Here is a 17,013-nt window from a genome sequence, read left to right as displayed (position 1 = left end):
CAGAGTATTTTTTATAATTATTAAAGTGACTTTTTATATATTAATTTTCTGTTTATCAATCTTAATTATGACGCAATCGAAGTGCTTTCAAAATATTAAGTTAATTTATCTATCAATATTCTAGAAACAATTAACAATTACAATAATTACGCAGCACTTTGTGCTTGTTACGAAGTCTACATTAATGTGTTATTAATATTTTCCATATTTCTTATTGTGAATGCTACAATATAAAAACCTGTTTGGTCGGGCCAATACACCCAAAAAAAGACTAATAACTGCCCTTGCGACATCCTGTGTAAATATCTGACTTTTGCTCATTTGATAGATCACAGTCATTGATATTCAAAGAACACCAGTTACTTTACACTGCAATATTTCTTACCATTTCTGCACATTACTCAGTGGAATAGTAAGATGAGATACCTAATTATTCTTAAATTCATTAATAGTAGTTTTAAAATCAATTTGTTGCTAATATTAAATAATTGTTCAATTTGGCAAAGATTGTAAGTGTGGAATTATGGTTCCATATAATAACTATTGCAAGGAATTAGCAATGTAGAATCTCTCAATCATTGTGAATATTGCTTTTCATTTTAAACTTGGAAACACTTCTGAAATGATTTGATTGTAATTCACTTCAATGTTAACATTTATTGTGCTTCTAATCACAATAATAGTTGAATATTTTTCTTGTGCACAATTATTTAAATTCTGATGAATTTTTTTGAAGTACACAAAAAAAGGATTGACATCTTTCTTGTTTCATTAAACAATCACAGGAAATGGTGTCTTCTTAGAAACCATACATTTTCAGAAACAATGAAAGTTGTCTTCAGCTGAATAGTCCCATTGACTGACCAATTCATCATTTTGTTCCAAGTTACATGTAGAACAAACAAAATTTACGTTGCATTTTATAAAATGAGAAACTATTATGAACATGTAGAATGATTGTATTCATTTTTATTGATCAATTTACAGTAATCACACAAATCTGTCAAGTTGTCATTCCACAAATTATCATAAAATCATATTTAATTAAGACATCTGTTAATTCCCATCATTATTGTAAATTACTATTTAATTTTAAGTACATTACACACAGGATCCATCCATTTAATTCCAATCCAATTATCACAATAAACATCTGATTATTTTTCACTTGAGTAACCACAGTGAGCATTTGATTGTAGACCTGCCCAGCCTGGTTGGGAACATTATGAAGGAATGTTGTGCAGCTCTGATAATGTCTCTGTTACCAGACCAGGAGGCACAGTTTCAATTCCCACCTTGCACAGAGTTGTGCCAGAGCAGCTCTGAATGTTGATTAGAAAATATCTAAGAATCAATTGAGTTGCCTTTCAATTTAATATTAGATATGTTTCCATCTGTTGTTCATTCCAATAATCACAGTATTTGCTATTTATTTTTTCAGGTCACTAATAACAGAATGTATCTAATTCCACTCAATCAATATTCGTTGGAAAATATTTGAGAATGTTGCAGTCATACAGATGAAATATACAAAGTAATGATATTTGATTTTCTTTTGTTCTGAAGAGCTGAGTTCAAACAGTACATAGAACTTGATGCTCCAGTGCTATAAAAATGAGGAGAAAAAATAAATTTCTTGTTCAGTCAAATAAACAAATGCCAAATCCTTTTATTTATCCATTTTTAATTATTGATCTGTTTATAAATTGTGTGAAATTTGTTTTTCGTTTTCCACTCATCTATTTATATTGAATGTGAGATTGAACTGCTGTGAAAATATCCAAGTGCATTCATTTGAAATTTGACTTTGCATATTTATCACTGTGGGCTATATGTAAAGCAGCGTTACTTCTGCAATCATAATTGTTTATTCAAGGTAAATAAACTCACACCAATGTATAATTGCTTCAGCCAAGAGCCGAATTAACAAGAATGAAAACTATGTGAATGAAATATATTATTGCTTTTGTATTAGCTAAAATGTGCATACAAGAATGAAATGTGTCTGCAAATAATGGTAGATGTTATAGACAAACAGTTAAGGTGCTGTGAGGAGAGGGGTGTAGGATAAGCTATATATGCCTGTACAGTTACAAGCATCTGTTTCCCGCTTCAGCAGGAATAAAAAAAAAACCATCAAAAGGTCATAAGGCTCGGTGTAAATAAAGAATAAAAAGAAATTATGCTTTGGTTAGCACGGAAACAGATGGCAGTGAAGAAGGATAAATAACAATAAGACCACAGAGGGAGGTGGTCAAACGGCCTTATGAGGCCAGAGATAAACATTTTGTCAGGGACGAGGCTGGATGAGTTCAGAGATAAACAGCCGGTTTAGATTAGAAATAGATGTAAACAGGGGACGAGCAATGGGAGGAGGGAAGAATAACGAATTACATAAATATTGTGTACTCGTTAAATTCAGTGTGTGTGTGTGCCTTGTGGACAGTGGACACCACACCCCTCTTGCAACAGCGTAATAAACGATACTACTGATTCAGGTCTTGTTCCAGACTGAAGTTATTGAAGTGACTGAACTTCATTTCTCACAATCACTTATCTCATTTATTGCATGATGTCTGAAGTGTGTTTTGCTCAGCAATTCTATCAACTATTTAAAAAGTCTAATCGTAAATAAGATCCTTAACACCCAAATATCAATCTATTCCTAATTCATGTAAATATCTCAATTTTCTTGAAGTCAATGTTCACACAACAGTGCACATAAAGCGACACAAAGATATTCATCATCAGCTAATTACTGTTCAGTGGAATAACCTGAGTATCTTATTGTTCCTGAGACTAATGACAACAGTAAGCATTTGTTTACTCGTCCATGCAGTAAATGCATTTGATATCTTACATTTCAGTTCCGTCGTTAATGAAAATTTTTGTTGTTTAAACCAATAATTCTAATTTATCATGGATAGTGACTGTAATACAATAACACTGGAAACATTTTTAAAAAATATTCTAACAATCTTTAAGCTCCTCTTCTGTTGTGTGTGTGCAAAAGACAATTCAAATTATAACCATTTTGTTGCAAATTCAACAAACGCTACATTTTGAATTTATGAGCTTCTTACAGTTTTGCAAAAAGGTTAGTCTTCACTGTATGTCATATTAAAAGACTGCTTTTTCCAATCATGCATGCTACAAAATGATTATTGCTTTCATTGCATTGTAAGAAAAGAAGTGTTGATTTTTTTGTTGTTTCAATTCCAACATTATTCATCATTGTGCAATAATGACACAATTATTACAATCGCTTTATATACCACCCAGCAGTGACTTCATTGTTTGTTTATTTTCATGCTCATTTTCATGATCTATTAATTCTCTTCCTAATTCTGATACTTTGATTATAATATTAATCAACGTACTATCTCTACAAGGAATCCAGTGAAAAGAAATTCGCAATTTGTATATTGCATATATTTTTGAGTTCAGAAAAGAATATTGTTCAATAATTACTGAATGTCTCATTTTTTCTTTAATACGTAAAGCTAGCTACTATGTTTTATTCCTTAGTTCACTGATCTTAATAAATACTCAATCGACATCACAGCAAAGTGCTTTTGAAATATTGAATCATGTTAATTCTTCATATGTATTGCACTGTACAATCTCTCATTCATTGTAACAATCAATATTTATGTTACCTGTTGAAACATAGTTGTATTAATGTAAATATATTTCACTTCAATGCTAACACTTAAGACTTAAGCATTTTTCATGCAACAAAATCCAATGAAAAAGCATCAGCATCTCTTTATTATTTCATTAAATAATGACAATAAATTTTGAATTTTTGAAAGTTGAACATTTTTAGAAAGAAGGAATGTTGTCTTCAGTTGAATGTTCGTATTGAATGACTTCTTCACAGTATCTGCTGTTTATTCTCTTCTTCGGGTTCCCAAGAAAAGAAATTAACTAGTTCTGCTGGTTCTAAATTCCTGAAAAATATTTGCGAATGTTGTGGTCTTAAAGGTGAAATGGCTCAGTGATTGTAAGTGATTAGTTTTTTGTTCGAAAGAGCTTGATTCAAACATTTCGGACATTCACATTGTTATTCTGCCGTGTTACAAGGAGAGAAAACAAGTCGCTTTCTTCGTCTGTAAAGTAAACATATGCCACTTCCAATTATTCATTAGTCAGCTCATTACCTACATTTGTTATTAAAAATTGCAATTCATCTAAATATTGGAATGACATTTGATCAAATTAAATTTCTAATTATTTTTCATTCGTGAATTGTTGGAGTTTTTTTTGTTTTCCATTCATCTATTCGTATTGAATGTAAATTTTATGTGCTTTGACAATAGCGGAGGGTGTTTATTTGAAATTTGTCTTTGCTTACCTCTCACTGATTTTACTTATTGCATATAGTTGCACAGTGGCTCAGTCATTAACAATGCTACCTCACAGTGCCAGTGATCTCGGTTTGATCCCATCCTTGGTGACTGTCTTTGTGTACTTTACCCATTCTCTCCAAGTCTATGTGACTTTGCTGTGGTTTCCTCCCACAATCCAAAGACGTGCAGGTTAGGTGAGCTGGCCATGCTAAACTGCACATTGTGTTCAGGGATGTGTATATTAGTCAGCAGTAAATGTAGAGGAGTATGGTTGGGAAAGTGTTTGGATGGGTTACTCTTTGGAGGGTCATTTTTTTCAACGAAATGACCTGTTACCACACTGTGCTAACAGGGATTCTACAATAGTTTAATTGTGTTTCTCTAAGCAATTCTAACTTTTTTAAAGTTGACTTTAGTTAATACCTTGAACACTTGATTATCAGTGTTCCTAAATCTTGTAAAATATCTCAATATTTTTAAAATCATTGCTCACACAAAAAACTAAACATGAGGCCACACAAAGTTCTTCATGACCATCTAATTACTGTTCAGTGGAATAATCAGAATTGTTCCTGAGATCAATCCCCACTGCGACAGTAAGGATCTGGTTATCATTCCCTCCAATAAATGCAGAAGTTGTCCTCTGGTATTTCAGTTCAATAATTACACACGATACTGGTTGTTCAAAGCAGTGGTTATTCTTTATTATGAATGGCAAAGGATTCTAATGGAAGAGGTGTTCATATGTCCGAATGTGTTGCATGATCACAAACAGTTTTCAGTCCAAATATTGCACAAAAAAGTGTAAATTTGGTTTTGTTCAACTACTGAGGCTAACATTTTCAGTTCATGTCCATTACAAATATTTGGAGAAAGTGAGGAAAGCAGATGCTGAAGATCAGAGTCAAGAATGTGGTGCTGGAATAGCACAGAATGTCAGGCAGCATCTGAGGAGCAGGAGAAACCATGTTTCAGGCATAAGCCTTCATCGGGAATCTCCGGCTCCATGGATGCTGCCTGGTCTGCTGTGCTTTTCCACCACCACACTTTCGACATTAAAAAAAATTTGCTTATTTGGAGCAAATACTCTCTGTTTCCTCTATAATTTAAATTTACTGTGCTTTCTATTCACTCAAGTTCTCATTTTAATAGCTCCTCATTTTCGTCTTAATCTGATACAAATCTCAAAACTCCGGGCACAATAAAAGCGATATGAATTATTAACTAGCATCTGGACAAGAGAACCAATGAACAGCTACATAGACCTCTTGAACAACAAAGATATTAGAATTAAAAAAGCAATGCCTTCCAAAAAAATCTCTGTACATCTGTATCCTTTTTCAATTCAATAATCCTGCAAATAGCTGCAATATAATTGTCAGTTGATCTCTCTTAATGACTATCTAATCAATGTCATTGTAAACCACTGATAAAATTGAAACATTTTATTTGTTAAAATGCAAAGATTCATTCTCAATTCGTTATTACAACAATAAGTGAACCATATTTTATCTGTCCGCTAAGGTCAAGTGACCTGTGGCCCATAATTGAACATTCTAAATATTCCTACAGCTGGGGAAAGCAGAGCTAAAAAGGTCAAAGTAAAGGAAACAGTAGACAAAGTAACCAGCTCCAGAAAACAGTGGAAAGCCCGGTCAAAGAGCTCACAAAGGTTCGGGAGATCCTGTTACAACCAGCCCAAGAGCTGTGTTTTGGAGAGGTTGAAGCAGACTTCCTGGCACCTTGACTTCCAGCCAGTGCCTGAGCATTAGACACCTCACTTGAGAATGACGACAAGTGAAGGGTGTTTGCACGAAACACATTGAATGCTTAGAATCCAGAATTTTGGTAAAATGTTGTGAAACATTTCCCAGATCATGGAAATCAGCTCAACATTATTGAAATCAAAGTACTTGTAATGGTCTTCAAGACCATTAATTACTGGTCGGTGAAAAACACTTTGTACGTGCCTTATTGTGCTCAGGATGAATAATCATAGCAAACATCACAGTCTCACCAGATCCAAACATATGGAGGAGACACCTTATTATCATTTACACACTACATCTTTCCCAGACCCATGATGACATGTTATGACTACGTGTAACATGTATCGAGATGAAGCAAGTCCTGAATATAGGATTTATTTTCTGATAGATTTCCAATCCAAAAATTATGATAAAATGATATTGTGGTTCATTACATTGTCAACAGATCCCCATTAAATGTATTTATCCGTTTATTCAGAGACATTATTGAAACAAATAAGTTGATAAATGCTGTTGACTGTATGCTTCTGTGAAAATAAATCTTCCTTATTGACTTATTTTCATTATAATTCTGACTCAAATGTCTAAATATTGATGATATGAAAAATTGCATGAATTAAATACAATGCAGAATTTGTTCTTGTTATATATTATATTTCTCCAGAAGACAAGTAGAGAAACCAAGGATAGAAGTCTTGAAGATCTGAGAATTGTGAATGACAAACCATTTCTGATCAACGTTCACTGAATGTCTAATGTCTTTCCATGTCATCACGCCAGAATTTGCATTCTCAGCTGACAGATTAAGAAATATCTAGTCAACATCAGAGCAAATCCATTTGGAAATATTGAATCATTTACTTTGCCAAAGTTCTAAAATTAATTATCAATTCATTGTCATTCCAAAAATCACACAGTAATTCAGTTTAGGTTTTGAAACAAACATCATCAAATTCACATTTTAATTTAATCCATTATTTCTTAGTGTCAATATTAAAAGAAGAATAATAGTTCTCTTATTCCAGGATAACGCAAACACAAACTAATTAATGATTCCCTATCCAACACTCACAGATAATATCTGTTCCCTTCTCATTTGAACGTTCACAGAAATCATTGGATTAATATTCGTCCTTACATATTAAGAGACGTCTGATTATTTTACACTCCAATAAATGCTGTTCATTTTTACACCTGAGATTTCTAATCATTTTTAAGTTTGCTATGAAATGTTTTTAAGATTAATTGTTGCTTATATCTAATATTTAAGAATTGATCAAATCCAGTATATCCAGCTTTAAGTGTGAAATTAAGGCTCAGTAACGTAAACGTATTGCATTGTACAGAAACCAATGGTAGCGAATGGTGATTTTTATTTCAATACTTGAATCTTAGCTGATTTGCTGTTCTGGGCATGGCCTACCCCCACCTGCAATAGAATGGTCCATATTGGCTCATACAAAATGCCTGACAATCAAAAACACGCAGCCTACCTTAGAACTAAAATACAAGGTGTCAGGGGGTGATAAACGACACTAACATTCTGTTTCAGCCTTAAATTAAAAGAAAGCACACTACCAATGGACCTACTCCAACGCCAGGACTACAGCATTCCAGAAATTTCTTGATAACAGCATGCCGACATACAGACAAATGACCAATCCTGATCCTCATAAATGAAAGGATAATTGTCCCAGTAAATGAATAAACAGCAGCTGCAGGGTGCAGCCCAGTTAACTCACTAAGCAGCTATCATGACAACAGAAAAGTTCATTTGTCAGATATAGTTATTATTTTACAGTTACTCAGAATATTAAACAAAGGTTCTAATTACAGATTCTTGAGTATAATAGGGGAAATTTGCAACATAAGTTTGATATATGTAACCAATGCCTCCTAAAAACATTATAGAAAAGCATTTAGCCAGAGATTTGAAGTTAGCTAGTTTTAGGAATTAACTTCACGGTATGATGTTGACTGCTCATTAATTATAAAGTCCTGACAGAAAGAGTAGCTGTATAATTTTACACAATATAACAAACTTTATAACTAAGTCATATTACTAATCTTATAGCAAGTAAGCTAAAATTAACTGTCTTTTCTATTTCTTTGTACTATATAATTAAGACAGTGAACAATATGAGGAGTAATTGGCTTTGATAAAATAAAATATAATGAATAGCAGAACTCAAAATGTCCCAACTGATAAGATATCCTGAGAGGCCTGAGGGAGTTCAGGAATAACTTTGGAATCTAAGTCAATAAGATGCATGGAATGATCCCAATAGGAATCTGGGGATGTCCATTAGAATGCCCATCTGCGATTATGTGTTTCAATTGGGTGGCTGGATGAGGAGGGAAGGGCTGTAATCACATTGCATGTGGCCATTGTGATGCAGAAAGTCCATAAAAATGCTGCTTTTTACTGTACATGTTACAGTGTGTTATGGATCTCCCTTCCGAGATTGATCTCGGGGGATGATCCCTTCATTAACTGATTGCTGCATGAGTAAACATGAGTAAACATCTTCCACATGCCTGAGCTCAGATTGCCTCCTGAGTCCTCATTCCCTGCCAGTGAAAACAATTCTACAGCTATGATGACATTTCAATTCAACACATACATTTATTGTGTGTGAAATGATTACATTCAGAGCGATATAATTTTCATGATAAAATTGCTTTACATTTACTTTTTTTGGTGTACAAGAAAACATTTCGATTATATCCATTTGTTCTTTTGTTCAACCAACACTAAGTTTTAAATTATTGTGAAGACTACAATGGGGGAAACGGGAACGAGTCTTCAGCTCAAATGTCATATGAAATCACTGTTTCCTTTTTTCAAACAAATTGCCCTACAAAATTATATTTATTTTCATTTCATTATAAGAAACAAAATTGCTTGGAAATGTTGACAATTCTCCTTTTCCTCCCATATTAGATGTCAGTGAACAATAATCACACAATTATGAGAATTCCTTTCCGTATCAAATGTCAGTGACCCTGTATTTTGTTCACAATAATAGTCACTTTCATGGCCTAATTCTTTTCCTCCTAATTCTAAAATAAATCTCGAAACATTTATTGTGGTAAAAATTACATCAACAAAATTGACATGACTCTTCAATAAAACTATTGGAACCATATAAATCTTGCATTGCCTGCATTTTTAAACAAAATCATTTTTTTTCAATTGCTGCTGAATGATTTTTTTCACATCATACAGCTAAGTTTTATGCTTTAATTTTCAGTTTCTTAATCTTAATGAATATCCAATCAACATCAGAGCAAAGTGTTTTCAAAATATTAAGTCAATTTATCTGTCAGGATTCTAAAAGCAATAATCAATTACAATAATTGCACAGCAATTTAACATAGACTTTGTAAAAATGCAGTGTTTTTTTGAACATTTCATTCATTCTTTCTTATTGTCAATGCTACTATATTAATACCTATTTGTTCAGGCCCATGCACATACCAAACGACCAATAATATCCCGTGCAAAATTCTTTGTAAATGTCTGATTTTTGCTCAGGTGAAATATAACAATTATCTCAGCCTTTGAAATTCAGAGAACTCCAATTCCTTTTCCCTGCGATATTACTCTTCATTTCTACATATTACTCAGTCTAATATCAAGATGAGATATCTCATTATTCTCAAATTCACGAATATATATTTTTAAAATCCGTTTGTTGCTAATATATCTTATATCTAATAATTGTGCAATCCAGTAAGGGCTACAAATGTGGAATTATGCTTCTGTACAATAAATACTGCAAGGACATTACAATGTACAATCTCTCAATCATTGTGAATATTGTATTTATTTTAAACTTGGAAACATTTTTGAATTGATTTGATTATAATTTACTTTGATTCTGACACTTACTGTATATCCAATCACAATATCAGTAGATTATTTGGAGGTCTCATCGTCCATTCCAATAATCACAGTATCTGCTATATACTTTCTTCTAGTTACTCATAGCAAAATGTATCTAATTCCACTCAATCAATATTCCTCAGAAAATATTTGAGAATGTTGCAGTCATAAAGCTGAAATATACAAAGTCATGATAGTCATTAATTTTCTCTTGTTCTGTAGATCTTAGTTAAAACAACACAGAATTTTATGTTCCAGTGCTATAAATATGAGAAAAGATCAATTACTTCTTCAGTAAAATAAACAAATGTCACTTGCTATTATTTATCAATTTTTAATTACTGGTCAATTTATGAATTGTGTGAGATTTGTTTTTAGCTTTCCAGTCATCTATTTATATTGAATGTGACATTGAAATGGTGTGAAAATATCAGGGTGTGTTCACTTGAAAGTTCAATTTGCATATCTCTCACTTATGCCATTGATTGCATGATGGTTTAAGAACGTTTCATTCAGCAATCCTCGTAAATATCAAAAACTGTCTGATTTTAAATCAGATCATTCGCACTCAATTATCACTCTGTTCCTAATTCATGCAAATACCTCAATTTTATCGAACCCAATGTTCACACTGAACAATACACATAAAGCAACACAAAGACTTCCATCACCATCTGATTATTGTTCAGTAGAATAACCTGAGTAAGTACCTTATTGCTCCTGAAACCAATGACAACAGTAAGCATTTGTTTACTATTCCATGCAACAAGTGGAACTGATATCTTCTATTTCAGTTCAGTAGTTAAAGATGATTTATGTTGTTTAAAACAATGCTTCTACTTTATCACGGATATTGACTGTAATACAATCATGCAAACAACAAACGTTTTGTCATTCTAAAAATCTTTAAGATTACTTATTTTAAATTTGTGTGCAAGAGATATTTCAAATTACAACCATTTTTGTTGTATAATTCAGCAAACCTAAGTTTTGAATTTGGGAAAGTTTCCATTTTTGCAAAATGGAAGTAGTTTTCAGTTTATATAACACAGTAAATGACTGGGTTTTTTTTTCCAAATCACGTGCTTTGCAAAATGATTATTGGTTTCATTTAATTGTAAGAAAAGAACTGTTTTGAACATGTTAATTCTTTGTCTTTTCTATTCCAACATTATTCATCACTGTACAATAATGAACAATTATTATAATTCCTTTATGTACCAAATGTCATTGACTGTATCATTTGTTCACTTTCATGCTCACTTTCATTATCTATTAACTTTCTTCCAAATTCTGGCAAAAATGTCTGAATTCTGACCATAATATTTATCATCTAAATTAAAATAACATGTCTCTATGATGAAACCATTTGATAGAAATTTATATTTCTTGTGTTACCTTCATTTTTTAGTAAAGAAAGAAAAAAATTTCTATAATCACTGAATGGCTCATTTTTTCTTCAATTCATAAAGCTAGTTACTATATTTTATTCCACAATTTACCAATTTTAATAAATATCCAATCAACATAACAGCAAATATTTTGAAATATTGAATCATTTTAATTGCTCATATAGCAACATTATCAAGTCATTGTCATGGTAATAATCGTGCAATTATTTAAGAAAGTCTTTTGAACAAGTAAAGTGAGATTCACATTTTAATTTAACCAATTGTTTCTGAGTACCAACGTTGCAATATGAAACTTTATTTTCAGGTCAAGTTTCCCACAGTGGATCTAAGGACTTCCCATCCAACATTAATTGTGAATGTCTGATGTTTGCTTATTTGAATGATCTCCGTAATCACAGAATTTAAATTCACAGACCTGCAATTACTTTTCATTGCAATAATTCCTGTTTGTTTGCACATATTCCTCAGTCACATAGCAAAACGAGATTTCTCATTATTTCTAAATTCATTGATCGAATTTTATAATTCAGTTGTTGCTCATACCTAATAATTATTCAATCCAGTACGTGCTGTAAACGTGGAATTATGGCTCTTTACATGAATAACTAATATAGTGTGCAATCTCTCAATCATTGTTAATATTAATTCTTATTTTACCGAAAGAAACATAATTGAATTCATTTAAATATATTTCACTTTGATGCGAACATTTACTGTATTTCTAATCATCATAAGATTGAAGTATTTTTCATGACACAAAATCATGTATAATTCCTGCGTTTTGTTAAGTCAAATGAAAAAGAATTAACATTTCTGTATTGTTTCATTAAACAATGACAATGGATTTTGAATTTTTCAAAGTTGAGCATTTTTGCAAAGATGGGATGTTGTCTTCAGCTGAATAATCACATTGAATGACTAATTCACAGAATCTGCTGTTTATTCTCTTTGAGTTCCCAAGAAACCAAATTAACTAATTCTGCTAGTTCTAAATTCCTGGAAAGTATTTGATATTGTTGCAGTCTTAAAGATGAAGAAGTCAATGTGATTGTACTGATTTCTTTTATTGGGAAGAGCTTAATTCAAACATTTCAGGCACATAAATTGTTATTCTGCAGTGTTACAAAGATGAAAAGCAAGTCAATTTCGTCATCAGTGAAATAAACAAATGTCACTTCCCGTTATTCATTAGTTAGCTCATTCCCAAATTTGTATTTAAACAATGCAATTCACCTGAATATTGTTGTTCCCTTTGATCATATTAATTTTCTAATTATTGTTCATTCATGATTTGTCAGGGATTTCTATTTTTTGTTTTCGATTCACCTATACATATTGAATGTAAGATTGATACGCTTTGGCAACATCAGAGAGTGTTCGTTTGAAATTTGACTTTGCACGTCTCTCACTTATCTCACTTCTTGCATGGGGTTAGGCATTGAGAACAGAGGATCAGTGGTTAGCACTCGTGTCTTACAGTGTTATGCACTTGGGTTTGATTCCATCCTCGGCCACATGTTTTTGTGGAGTTTGCATGTTCTGGTTAACTCCCACAATCCAAAGATATGCAGGTTAGGTACATTGACCATGCTAAGCTGCATGTTCTGTTCAGGGATGTGTAGGTTATGTGCATTAGTCAGGGGTAAATGTCCAGTAATCGGAGAGCAGAATGGTGCTGAGTGGATTATTCTTTGGAACGTCAGTGTAGATTTGTTGGGCCAAATGGCCTGTTTCCACACAGTAGGGATTCCATAAACTTAGAATTGTGTTTTGCTAAACAAAACTGACAATTTTTTAAAATGTTGCATTTAAAACTTATCTTTAACTGTCAATTGTCAATCTTGTAAAATATCTCAATGTTACTGAAATCAACGTTCACAGAAAACACTGCACATAAAGCCGCACAAAGCTCTTCATGACCATCTAAGTACTGTTCAGTGGAATAATCACAGTAAAATGTTATTGTTTCTGAGATCAATCACCATTATCACATAAAGGATCTGGTTATCATTCCCTCCAATAAATGCAATTGTTGTCCTCTGGTATTTCAGTTCAGTAGTTATACACCATACTGGTTGTTCAAAGCATGGTTATACTTTATTATGAATGGCCAAGGGTTCTAACGGCAAGAGGTGTTGTTTGATCTGATTTGTTGCATGTTCTCAAACAGGTTTTCACTATAAATATTGCAAAAAATGTGTTAATTTGGTCTTGTTCAACTGCTGACACGAACATTTTCAGTTCGTGTTCATTTAACATAGTTGGAGAAAGTGAGGAAAGCTGTAGCATTGGAAAAGGGCAGGCACATCCAAAGAGCAGGTGTATCAACCTGTTGGGCATTAGGCCATCATCAGAAAAGATTCCTGATGAAGGGCTCATTCCCAAAACGTTGATTCTGCTTCTCCTCGAATGCTGCCTGACCTGCTGTGCTTTTCCGGCACCACTCTCTTTTGACATTAGAAATATTTGACTGAATATTCAGAGATAATACTAAAAGTTGCCTCTGTCAATTTAATTTACTGTGCTTTCTATTCACTGAAGTTTTCATGTTAATTCTTCCTCTTTTTCTTCTTAAATCTGATGCAAATTTCAAAATACGAACACATTTGCATTCACATGAATTATAAATTTGATTTCTCTTCAAGAAAACCAGTGAAAGGCGATATAGAATTCTTGAAAAGCCTACACATTTGAATGAAATAGCAATTCCTTCCAAAAAATGTTTGCACGTCTGAATCTTTCTTTCAATTCAATAATCCTGCAAATAGTTTATAATTGTCAGTTGATCTCTCTGAATGAGTACCTAATCAATGTCAATGTAACCAGCTGAAACATTAACATCAGATTGATAACTGGGTGTTAAAGACCTTAATTGAAGTGAACAAATGTCTGGAATTTACTTGAATTCCACCAGAAAACATTCTTGAATCATAATACAAGAAATGAGATATGTGAGAGATGTGCAAACCTTATTTTTAAATGATAAACTCCAATATTTTCAAAGCATTTCAATCTTACGGTCAAAATGAACAGGTGAATGGAAAAATAAAAACAAGTATCTGACAATTCATAAACTGAACAACAATTACAAATTCACTTTGATCAAAGGACAGAGTAATATTTAGATGAATCACAACATTTAGTTACAAAGTAGGCAATCAGCTGACTGACAAGTAATAGATGGTAGAGTTTGTTAGTTTACTGAAGAAGGTATCAACTTTATTTCAAATTTATAGCATGAGAGAACAATGTTTAATGTGTTTCAATTGTTTGGACTTGCCCCTTTGTAACAAAAAAAAATCAATCTAATTACTTAGACATCGTAATCTTGAATTCTGCAACAGTTTCAAATATTCTCCAGGAATTTATAAGCGACAGAATTCGATACAGATATCCCCACTATCCGAAATTAAAGCATTATTATGAAACCTTACATAATCTGAAAAGGCGTTAGTCGAAGAAGCATTAATTTATATGGGAAACATGTCCCCTTTTTTCGTAAAAGTGAAAATCTTCTTCAGATTTCTTTCACTTAGAGAAAACAGGGATAGATGAAAGTCTTTTTGTAAAAGCAAAGTGGCTAAAGCGAATTTTCCAACGCATATTTCTTGGTAACCTGGTAATCTGATAAGTATCAGATTTTGTGATGATTGATATAATAGATAAAAGCAGATCTAATGTTGGATTGAAAAGCAGTTCAGTCTGTGCTTAGGTACTCTCTAATCAACATTCAGAGCAGCTCTTGGTATATTTCTGTTGGAGGTGTGAGTTGAAACCTTCCCTCGGGTTTAGTAATAGAGACACTGCCACAGCTCCATAAGCTCCTTTCATAATGTTCCCACTCAGGACGGTAGGACTGCAATATTGTGTCTCATTGTAGTTTCTCAAATGAAAACTAATCAGCTGTTTATTGTTGTAATGTGAATGGGAATTAATTAGGTAGTTTCTGTGTGTAATGAACTGGAAATTAAACAATATTTTAAAATAAGAATAGAATAAATGAATAATACTGTTAAATAAACAGGAATCTCATGACAATTCTTTAAAATACAAATTGACAAAACTGCGTGATCATTGCATGGGACAAGGACTGCACAAAACACTACATAGGACAAACAGGAAGACAGCTAACGATCCGTATCCATGAACACCAACTAGCCACGAAACGACACGACCAGCTATCTTTAGTAGCCACACACACAAATGACAAGCAACATGAAGTCGACTGGGACAACACTACCATTATAGGGCAAGCCAAACAGAGAACAGCCAGGGAATTCCTAGAGGCATGGCACTCATCCACAGACTCTATCAACAAACACATCGACCTGGACCCAATATACCAGCCACTACAGCGGACAGCTGGAACTGACAACCGGAAGCAGCAGAGACAGGCCACTATAAATGCCGGAGGAAACGGCACAGAAGCACTTCACAGGAGGCTCCCAAGCACTGAGGATGTCACCTCAACAGGGGACGAAACGTTTGCAAGACAAATTCCCAGCTCGGCAAACAGAACCACAACAATGAGCACCCGAGCTACAAATCTTCTCCCAAACGTTGAACATCCAGGATTAGTCCTTGTGGGCATTCCTGCAGTAATACGAGACAGCATTCCATGATGAGAGTTAAACCCGGGTGGCAGGAGAGGGAGCCACTGACCATGAGCAGGTTTGTTCAGTCAGTAACAGTGTGTTAGACATGGAGGTGAAGTGAGCAGTGAGGGGAAATGTAACAACAAGCTGCCGATGGGTAACTTTCATTGGAACAGGAGGAGGCCATTCAGCCCCTCAACTCTGCTCTGCCATTCATGATGATCATAGCTGATGTGTGACCTAATGTACAACTTTCAAAACCGTCTAATTTCATCAATAAACTCCTCTGAAACACACAAGATGAGTTTTGGAAAACTAAACATCTGCAAATGCTGGGAAATCAGAAATTGCTAGAAAAATTCAGTAGGTCTGGCAGCATCTGTGGAGAGTGAACCGTTCGTGTCCAGTGATCAGTCAGGTGACCAGCTGTAGCTGACCATTCTGTTGTTTCTGTAACACTGGAACAGGCTCTGGTGCGAGGGGAATGCGATTGTCGATAACAAACGAGAAAACAGGAGGACGTACTCAATCAGAATAAGGAATTCACTCACCCCACCCAGTGGGACACCCACCGACACAGTCACACTGCGGAGAGGCTGTTCACCTGCCCCACGTATGGGAAGGGATTTACTCGATCTTACAATCTGCTGAGGCACCAGAGATAGCACAGTGGATTTAGACCCTTCACCTGCTCCATGTGTGAGAAAGGATTCATTCAAATCTCTCACCAGCGGAAACATTAGTGCATTCCCACTGGGGAGAGGCCTTTCACCTACTCAGTGTGTGGGAAAGGATTCACTCAGTCCTCTGATCTGCTTAAACACCAGCGAGCTCACTCTGGGGAAAGGTCATTCACTTGTTCCCAGTGTGGAGGGAGATTCACTCAAATGCAGCACCTGCGGAATCCCGAGTGAGTCCACACACGGGGGGAGAGGACATTCAGATGGTCAGTGTGGGAGAGGGGATTCAGTGATTCATCCTGCCCCACTGAGACCC

The 17,013-nt window shown here is 34.0% G+C and overlaps 1 long non-coding RNA gene across 1 annotated transcript in view; it reads right to left on the bottom strand.

The window, feature by feature from the left end:
• Positions 1-3,668: 3,668 nt before the first annotated feature.
• Positions 3,669-17,013, bottom strand: part of LOC140471429 (uncharacterized) — a 35,309-nt gene continuing 21,964 nt past the window's right edge. The window contains exon 3 of the long non-coding RNA XR_011957038.1: positions 3,669-4,112. This is a non-coding gene — a long non-coding RNA (uncharacterized lncRNA). The remainder of the gene's footprint in view (positions 4,113-17,013) is intronic.

This window comes from Chiloscyllium punctatum, unplaced genomic scaffold (assembly GCF_047496795.1).
Source record: "Chiloscyllium punctatum isolate Juve2018m unplaced genomic scaffold, sChiPun1.3 scaffold_84, whole genome shotgun sequence".
In the NCBI taxonomy this organism is placed as follows: domain Eukaryota; kingdom Metazoa; phylum Chordata; class Chondrichthyes; order Orectolobiformes; family Hemiscylliidae; genus Chiloscyllium; species Chiloscyllium punctatum.
This window is presented reverse-complemented; position numbering and strand designations above follow the sequence as displayed.